This window comes from Poecilia mexicana, unplaced genomic scaffold (genome assembly GCF_051168715.1).
Source record: "Poecilia mexicana isolate PSO_F unplaced genomic scaffold, ASM5116871v1 scaffold_12, whole genome shotgun sequence".
Classification (NCBI taxonomy): Eukaryota; Metazoa; Chordata; class Actinopteri; order Cyprinodontiformes; family Poeciliidae; genus Poecilia; species Poecilia mexicana.
The window spans coordinates 26,431,803-26,442,114 of NW_028263381.1; the positions used below are offsets into that span (position 1 = coordinate 26,431,803).

Below are 10,312 nucleotides of genomic sequence, written 5' to 3' on the forward strand. Positions count from 1 at the left end.
CGCTCAGCTTCTCAGAAAAGAGGCGAAGTTGATCCACTGGTTTAAAATGTTTAGAACTAAATCGGTGAATTAAATCCGTCTGTTGCTCGTTTTGGTTGAATCTTCTCAGATTTTCCTGTTGATCGTCCAACAGGAACAGGAAGTTTAGAGTTTCAGTCAAGAAGTAAATACGGAGGCAAATAAGTGCAAAAGTGCATGAATGATGCAAACTGCAAAACACACAAAAGAAGCAAACAACAGAAAAACACTGTTCTTCCTGTTGTGTAGAGAAAAGAGTAAATTCCTCGACTCAAAGGGAAAAAAATGCAAAAAATACCTCAAGAAATTCTGAGATTAATCTCAGAAAATTTCTAGAAAAAACTTATTCCTAATTTTTTACGAGAATAAAGTCAGAATAACACAACAAAGTCCTACTATTACAAGAAGTCATACTATGAGAATAAAGCTGTAGTGTTTTGAGGATAAGGCGTTAATATTTAAAAAATAAAGTCGTACTTTTATGGAAAGCCATTTGCGCCAAAATTGAATAAATAAATAAATGGGTTAAATAAATAAAAAATGAGTAAAATAAATCAAAAAATGAAGTAAATGAGTGAAATAAATAAAAAATTTGTTAAATAAATAGTTTAGCTTTTTCATTAAACCAATTTTTAATTTATTTATTTTTCATATTATCAATTTCCCAATTTCTCTTTTTCATTTATCTATTTGTCATTTATCCCTTTATCCATTTACCCATTTTTCATTAATCTATTTTTCATTTGTCCATTTTTCATTTATCCCTTTATCTATTTACCCATTTTTCATTAATCTATTTTTTTAATTTAACCGTTTTTCCATTTCCTATTTCCATTAACCCGATTTGCTATTTCCCACTTTCATTAATCAATTTCTCATATATCCCTTTTCTTACTTACCCATTTTCTTTTATCTATTTTTCATTTACCCATTTTTCATTAATCTCTTTATCTATTTACCCATTTTTCATTAATCTATCTTTTAATTTAACCATTTTTCCATTTCCTTTTTCCATTAACCCGATTTTCCTATTTCCCACTTTCATTAATCAATTTCTCATATATCCCTTTTTTTATTTACCCATTTTCTTTTATCTATTTTTCATTTACCCATTTTTCATTAATCTCTTTATCTATTTACCCATTTTTCATTAATCTATCTTTTAATTTAACCATTTTTCCATTTCCTTTTTCCATTAACCCGATTTTCCTATTTCCCACTTTCATTAATCAATTTCTCATATATCCCTTTTTTTATTTACCCATTTTCTTTTATCTATTTTTCATTTACCCATTTTTCATTAATCTCTTTATCTATTTACCCATTTTTCATTAATCTATCTTTTAATTTAACCATTTTCCATTTCCTTTTTCCATTAACCCGATTTTCTATTTCCCACTTTCATTAATCAATTTCTCATATATCCCTTCTTTATGTACCCATTTTTCTTTAACCTATTTTTCATTTAACTTTTGTTTGAAAAACTTTTAATTTTCCCATTTTCCAATTTCCCTTATTCATTTAGTATTTCCTTATTTTCTTATTTATCACATTCTATTTTCCCCGCTAAACTTAGGGGGAAAAAATAAATGCAAATGAGGAGTGGCACGTCATCAGGCTACAACTTCCCCAATTGGTTGGTTAGCGTCACACCTACTTTGCTTTCAAGAAAGATGGCGACCTACTAACGGGTTATCAATAAGCATAAGCTCATTAACTTCATTAGAAAATAGTGTTATTACTCCTGACTTTATTTTTGTGTGGCCGCTCAGACAGAACGTGTTTCAGCTGGCGGCTCTGATGGACTCAGAGCTTCACCGTCGGGGTTTTTTATAGTTTGGACGAAGCGGCCGCTGAAGTTGGCTTACGATTGAAGGTTCAGGACGCCTTCGTAGCTACCAGCTGCGATTCAACTATAAGGAGCAGACTTGACTGTACATCGTAAGTGAACTGCAATATCCAGTGGCAGCTCTACGGAGCATCGAGCTGAAAGAATGACGGTGGCAAGCCTTGGAGATCTGCATCGGAGGCCATCTTTCAGACATGCACCGCTGCTGTCCGTCCAGGATCCTCCGGTTGCCCAGACGGTAAGCTAACGCTGATGTTTTCCAACTATAGTCATATTTGTAACCAAACTTGAGGCCAACAGGTGTACTTTTGATCGCCACCAGGTCAAAAGTACAGCTTGTTTTTGCAGCACATTCATTAATGTTTCTATCGTGTTTTTTTTCAGATGCTAAGCTGTCACAGCAGATCATCCTGCAGGCCTCTGGTCTCTGTTTCCAGTGGGCTCACAGCTTCAGGGTGACCAGAGACCTTCACCTTTCTGGAGCAGGAACACCCGGCCAAATGCACTGCTGACACATTTAATTCAAAAAATGTGGCTGTTCTTATAGCATTGATATGCAAGAACCATCTACTGTTTTTAATAATAAAAATATATATATTATGAAATCTGTGTTCCTTCTCATCTGTGTAGTTCTAATTTAATCAAATCTCATGTTTTCACATCCCAGAGACAATAAGATGGATAGTTTGTTTGTGGCTTTAACCCATTCATTTGGACTTGATAAAGAACTACACAAGTACAGGCCATTTACCTTTCAGATATTATTTTACAAATGTGTCGTAGGAGGAACAACTGATTTGCTCATCATGGCTTATTATCTTATGCAAAGGTTTGGTATAAGGCCAGCAGGTCATGGAAGTAGATCTCAAATGGACACTTCTCTTCAAGTTATGACGAGATGTAACCAAGACACTTTCTGGTCAGTCAATGCAAGAGTCATTTCCAGAGATGTTGTTCCAGTTGTTGCTTTTGCACCACCCATGCGTTGGAGAAATTCAAGGTTTTATTGCACACTGAGTGCTTCAAGAAAGAACATGGAAAGTAAGAAAGAGATGAAATAACCTAAAATTGAAGAAAACCAAAGTCACCAAATGGTGAGAAGGAGCCATACTACTCTCCTTTGATTCCAGGCCTTGGGGTCCGGTATCCTGCAACTTTCAGGTGTGTTCCTGGTCCAACACACCTGAATTAAATGGATCACCCTTTCAGTATGCAGTCCAGTTCTCCAGAGTCCTGCTTATCACCTGATTCAGGTGTGCTGAAGCAGAGGCGGATGGAAAAGATGCATGACACAGGCCCTAAATCCTGGAGACGGAGACCCCTGGACTAAGTCTATTGAGTTTTACTTTATGACAGTGTGACAAATGTTCATAATTTTCAGAAATATAAATGAAAGCCTCTACTGTAGATGTTATCTTTATGATCTATGTTACTGTGATGACACTACAGCTGACTGAAGTTCAATATAATTATGCATAAACACTCAAGCACTCAAATTTACCTTGGTTTAGAATATATTGATAGTCAAATTTGTACTTTACAGAGCAAATGTTGCACTAAAGTAATGCTGTGGCAAGATATATTCTACTAAAGAAACAATGTTCACATATTATGATCATGTCTATTTGGAAAAAGCACTTTTAGCTCATCTTAGTATTAGAACACCATATTATCCCACCGGTCACAATTGTGACCGAACATAAAACACACTTTTTTACATACTTTTCCACAATTTTTAAAATTATTTCCCTGATTAGTTCAAAGGGCTATCAATGACATCGGATTTTCATATTTACATGTTTGGGAAAAATTTGGAATGAATGGGTTAAAGCCACAAACAAACTATCCATCTTATTGTCTCTGGGATGTGAAAACATGAGATTTGATTAAATTAGAACTACACAGATGAGAAGGAACACAGATTTCATAATATATATATTTTTATTATTAAAAACAGTAGATGGTTCTTGCATATCAATGCTATAAGAACAGCCACATTTTTTGAATTAAATGTGTCAGCAGTGCATTTGGCCGGGTGTTCCTGCTCCAGAAAGGTGAAGGTCTCTGGTCACCCTGAAGCTGTGAGCCCACTGGAAACAGAGACCAGAGGCCTGCAGGATGATCTGCTGTGACAGCTTAGCATCTGAAAAAAAACACGATAGAAACATTAATGAATGTGCTGCAAAAACAAGCTGTACTTTTGACCTGGTGGCGATCAAAAGTACACCTGTTGGCCTCAAGTTTGGTTACAAATATGACTATAGTTGGAAAACATCAGCGTTAGCTTACCGTCTGGGCAACCGGAGGATCCTGGACGGACAGCAGCGGTGCATGTCTGAAAGATGGCCTCCGATGCAGATCTCCAAGGCTTGCCACCGTCATTCTTTCAGCTCGATGCTCCGTAGAGCTGCCACTGGATATTGCAGTTCACTTACGATGTACAGTCAAGTCTGCTCCTTATAGTTGAATCGCAGCTGGTAGCTACGAAGGCGTCCTGAACCTTCAATCGTAAGCCAACTTCAGCGGCCGCTTCGTCCAAACTATAAAAAACCCCGACGGTGAAGCTCTGAGTCCATCAGAGCCGCCAGCTGAAACACGTTCTGTCTGAGCGGCCACACAAAAATAAAGTCAGGAGTAATAACACTATTTTCTAATGAAGTTAATGAGCTTATGCTTATTGATAACCCGTTAGTAGGTCGCCATCTTTCTTGAAAGCAAAGTAGGTGTGACGCTAACCAACCAATTGGGGAAGTTGTAGCCTGATGACGTGCCACTCCTCATTTGCATTTATTTTTTCCCCCTAAGTTTAGCGGGGAAAATAGAATGTGATAAATAAGAAAATAAGGAAATACTAAATGAATAAGGGAAATTGGAAAATGGGAAAATTAAAAGTTTTTCAAACAAAAGTTAAATGAAAAATAGGTTAAAGAAAAATGGGTACATAAAGAAGGGATATATGAGAAATTGATTAATGAAAGTGGGAAATAGAAAATCGGGTTAATGGAAAAAGGAAATGGAAAATGGTTAAATTAAAAGATAGATTAATGAAAAATGGGTAAATAGATAAAGAGATTAATGAAAAATGGGTAAATGAAAAATAGATAAAAGAAAATGGGTAAATAAAAAAAGGGATATATGAGAAATTGATTAATGAAAGTGGGAAATAGGAAAATCGGGTTAATGGAAAAAGGAAATGGAAAAATGGTTAAATTAAAAGATAGATTAATGAAAAATGGGTAAATAGATAAAGAGATTAATGAAAAATGGGTAAATGAAAAATAGATAAAAGAAAATGGGTAAATAAAAAAAGGGATATATGAGAAATTGATTAATGAAAGTGGGAAATAGGAAAATCGGGTTAATGGAAAAAGGAAATGGAAAAATGGTTAAATTAAAAGATAGATTAATGAAAAATGGGTAAATAGATAAAGAGATTAATGAAAAATGGGTAAATGAAAAATAGATAAAAGAAAATGGGTAAGTAAGAAAAGGGATATATGAGAAATTGATTAATGAAAGTGGGAAATAGCAAATCGGGTTAATGGAAATAGGAAATGGAAAAACGGTTAAATTAAAAAATAGATTAATGAAAAATGGGTAAATAGATAAAGGGATAAATGAAAAATGGACAAATGAAAAATAGATTAATGAAAAATGGGTAAATGGATAAAGGGATAAATGACAAATAGATAAATGAAAAAGAGAAATTGGGAAATTGATAATATGAAAAATAAATAAATTAAAAATTGGTTTAATGAAAAAGCTAAACTATTTATTTAACAAATTTTTTATTTATTTCACTCATTTACTTCATTTTTTGATTTATTTTACTCATTTTTTATTTATTTAACCCATTTATTTATTTATTCAATTTTGGCGCAAATGGCTTTCCATAGTACTTTATCCTCGTACAAGTTTATTCTAGTAATGATACGACTATTTACATAATTTTATGACTTTCTTCTCATAATTCATTTATTTTTTATTTCTTAGCGTGGCCCTAACACGCCGTCGTACTTTGAGATCCGGTTCGGTTCTGGATCCTCGTTGGTCCGTCCAGGAACTCATCTGCTGCCAGTAAGATACTGACTGCTAATAATGACTCCACTAACCTCATCAGACTCAGTCAGGAGGAATTTCAGAGATTTCCTCCAACTTTGTGCATCCAGTCAGTATGAGACATTTTTCAGAGGTTGAGTGTGTGTGTGTGTGTGTGTGTGTGTGTGTGTGTGTGTGTGTGTGGTGGGGGGTCAGCGGATTCGAGTGGCAGGTGCACAGATCGTGGCGATGCCCGTGGGGCGACCGCGGGGCTCGAACGCTCGCTGCGGCGATTAATCACCCGGCAAAATGCTTCTGACATGGAAGAGAGGGAACGACAGAATCTCCATGTTTCTACATCCTTCAGTGAGCAAGAGAGAGAGAGAGGGGGAGAGAGAGAGAGGGGGGGAGAGAGAGAGGGGGGAAGAGAGAGAGAGAGGGGGAGAGAGAGAGAGAAAGAGGGGGAGAGAGAGAGAGAGAGAAAGAGGGGGGAGAGAAGGGAGAGAGAGAGAGAGAGAGAGAAAGAGGGGGGAGAGAGGGAGAGAAGAGAGAGAGAGGGGGAGAGGGAGAGAGGGGGGGAGAGAGAGAGAGAGAGAAAGAGGGGGCGAGAGAGAGAGGGGGGGAGAGAGAGAGGGTGTAGAATGTTGGTATAGCACATTAGCGTTAGCTTCCGTTAAATATGCTGGTTTTTCTCTTTCATGTTAGTTTCCACTAATTAGCATGTCGGTAAAACATGTTAGCATTAGCAGATCAAAAGTTAATAATTAGCCGCTTGAGGTTAGCTCTGCTAACTTTTTAGTTAGCTGCAGTAGCTAACCAGTGCTAATGCTGTTAGCCAAAGGACTAAAGGTTTACAGAGGTGGAAGCTCAGGTGAAGAAAACAGACAGATATGGAAACTGATAATCTTACATTCACCAATATCATCAACAAGATTTCAAATATTCTGCAGCCGTTTCTACATTTTAACCAAACAAGAAAAGGAAATCTGTTGGAAAGTCTCCTTGAAATCAGCTCCAGCTGCTCTTTTCCTTTAACTGCAGTGACTCTAAATAACAGATCTGTCATTTGAAGATGGGATTCATTTCAGTTTGGAGAGACATGAGAAGCCGACATGTTGTTCTGGCGTCTCTGATGTGGAAAAGGAGAAGGAACCAAAACGCTGGATTAAAGAAATAAAAATAAATTAAAAAGTGGTCGTCCTCGAGGATAATGAAGTTTTATTATTTGTTTTCTTATTGTTGGGTCTCAGCTGGCAGAGGACAATATTTTCTGTGTGTTTGCCTTACTGCGTACTCACACACACACACACACACACACACACACACACACACACACACACACACACACACACACACACACACACACACAGTGGCCTCTGAGGTGAGAATCTCCATAATGATCGTGTATCAGTTTGATTTATCAGCTCCAATCGGAGCCGCCCCCCTCTCTCCCCGGGGAGACGCCGTTTACCGCTCTGCTGTCCCTAATCGGATGAGCCCGGCGCCGCCGCAGCCTGGGAGAGGATCCGATTCCCACCGGGGCCCAAATTAAAACGACCACTGTCCCCCGAACGGAGCGGCGATATTAGAAATGCTTAAGGATAATGTAGTGGTTGTGTTTTAATGTGACAGGACGAAACAGGAAGCCTCAGGGGGCGGAGCTGAAACGAGTCAAGATCAGAAGAAACAACACTTAAAAAAATAAACTTACTCTTTTTTTACTGTAATTAAAACATTTTGTTTCTCTGAGAAAAATCATTTATGACCAAAAACTCAACAGATTGAGGATAAAAGCAGCAAATGACAGAAAAACTAAACTAGGGAACAAAAGTCATGACCAACAGGTTTCCACGGCAACAATAAAGCTGATTTTTTTTTTGGTAATTATTAACTACAAACGTTTCATGAAGTCAACAACAACAACAATAGAATTTTACTTCTTACGTTAAAGTTCTGGAAAACATTTTGTTGCCATGGATACCCAGGCCAACTACGGGGTGCCATTTGTAACGTTAAACTCTGAGCCAGCGAAACATTTAGTCTGTAAAAAAAACATTTAGTTTGTGACATTTATGAACAGCATGGAGAAAATCTACTAAATCAAATTATTGTTAATTTTTGACTAACTTTACAAACAGCTATAGCTAGCATTAGCCCTGCTGCACATCGAGCAGCTACAGGAAGCTAGAAAAGCTACAGGAAGCTAGAAAAGCAGCATGTTTAAACTCTTATGAGCACCGTACCGCCCAACATTTAACTTCTTTCAACATTTATTAAATCAGGAAATCCAAACGAGATCATGACTTATTGGTAATATTACAACTATTCTCGTATTACTCCGATTTTATTCCTGTATTATTATAACTTTACAGATTACAAATTTGTTTTCGCAATATGACGACTGACGTGACTGTTCCTGTATTATTACCACTTTATTCACTAATTACAAATTTCACTTGGTAACATGATGACTGTTCTCGTATTATAATTTATTTCCGTTTTAAGACTTTATTCTCAGATTAAGTACAGATTTATTCTGGCACTGTTGCAGCTTTAATCTTGTGTCCCAGTGAAACTCCAGCTCTGATTCAGCCGTCAGCTCGGTTGTCGAGCAATATTCCTATTTTGATGCTGATCAATTAAACATGTGTAATGTTTGGCTTTCTTCATTTCATTTGTTCATTTATTCATGGTCTCTCCTGCTGTCACCGCGCTGCATGCATTCATTCATGCATTCATGCTGATGTATTTTTCACGGCCGCGTCGGCTCGGATCAGCGCATCGACTTCAGTCAAACACACATTTTAATTTGCCGCGTTTGATCAGAGCTTTAATTCATTCACCTGTTGATGTGAGCAGGTTCCAGTCGCTGCTCTGAGGTCAGCAGCTCCATCCTGCTGCTGCAGGACAGAAAAGAGAAACTCAGGAAGTTTGCAGTTTCAATTATTTAGTTTTCACTAGAAAACAACAATTAGCATGAAATAAATTAGCATTAGCATTAAAATTCTCCATTGTTCCTTTTGTCTCTGAGTTGAAGTCGTGTTTTCTAACTGGGAATCAGTGAGCGTGTTTCTCCATCACAGCCTTTTCCTGTCCCCCCTGTCGTCTCGCCGTTTCCATGGCAACCTTGGCCAGCATCCAAACAGCCGGCGGGTCCCTCTGAAGGGCATCGCGCAGGCGGGATGGAAGATTCCCACCAGGCGGCTGCAGGAAGAGCGGCCTCCTCCGGCCGCAGCTTTCAACGCAGCGACTCACAAAACCGTTCGGTGGAGATTCATATGCAGTCAGGAAAGGTCAGAGGTCACGGTTAGGGAGGGAGGAAGGAGGGAAGGGAGGCAGAAAGACAGAAAGAAAGAAAGAAAGAAAGAGAGAAAGAAAGAGAGAATGAAGGGAAAAATAAACATAAGAAAAGAGAAAACTAAGAAATGGAAAAAATAAAAAAATCTAAGAAAAAAGTATAAAGAAAAACAAAAAATAGAAATAAAAGGAAAAAATAAAAGAAAAAAAGGGAAAAAAATAATAATTTGTACTTTTTCCTTTTTATTTATTTCTTATATTTTCTGTTTTTAAGTTGAATTTTATTTTATTCCTTTAGTTTTAGTTGTGGTTGCGAGGTGTTCAATGTTTTTTTATTTATGTTTTCTGTGATTCATATATGCAAAAACTCAATAACTATAAAGTTAGAAAAAACACATGGAGTTAAAACAATGTAAACAATTTGTCTATTTAGATTTCATAGCTTTCATGTTAAACCAATAAACGCTCAGTGGAAATAAAAATCTAGAACATAATGGCAAAAAACAGAAGGGACATGAAAGCCACTGATATTCATATTAATATTCAGTAATAGAGGGAGATTTCTGAACCTGGCCGGCTGATCGGAGGAGTTTAAAGCTCAGAGCAGAAATGTTTCTGTTTGTTTCCTGAAATATTCAGCAGCAGAACATCCACATGAATCATTCAGTCAGGAAACGATTACGGAGTGCCATCTCTGCCTGAAACATTCATGCTTTTTATGTCATAAATTATGACACGCCTGTTTCCTCACTGCTCTGAGGGGGGAGCAGAGCAACACTTCCTGGTTGTGACCTCATTTCCTGCCATTATAAACCTTCTCATGCCAGAAAAAAACCTTAATCTGTGAAGTTGGGATTAATTTAAATGATGAGATTGGACGCTGGAAAAGACCAGTGTTGTGTTCATTAAATAATTTAGCAGCAGAAAAAAGTTTTGAATAAATTATTTTGTACAATAAAATGTGACAAATTAAATTCAGATCGGATAATCTGTCTGCATCCAGAGCCGATGCACCAGATTTCTGCCAGGCTCAAGTTTTGATTAATTGGTCCACAAAATCATTCTGAGGGCCACAAAGTGGCCCCCGGGCCACACTTTGAGCACCTCTAC

General features: G+C 37.3%; 2 long non-coding RNA genes across 2 annotated transcripts; one reads left to right on the plus strand and one right to left on the minus strand.

Moving 5' to 3' along the window:
- Positions 1–503: 503 nt before the first annotated feature.
- On the plus strand, positions 504–2,472 carry LOC148156291 (uncharacterized). Its single transcript, XR_015764930.1, has 2 exons — positions 504–2,105; positions 2,252–2,472. It is a non-coding gene; the product is annotated as an uncharacterized LOC148156291 (long non-coding RNA).
- A 1,317-nt stretch (positions 2,473–3,789) lies between these two features.
- On the minus strand, positions 3,790–5,324 carry LOC148156292 (uncharacterized). Its single transcript, XR_015764931.1, has 2 exons — positions 4,157–5,324; positions 3,790–4,010 (listed from the first exon to the last, which is right to left on the minus strand). It is a non-coding gene; the product is annotated as an uncharacterized LOC148156292 (long non-coding RNA).
- Positions 5,325–10,312: the final 4,988 nt, after the last annotated feature.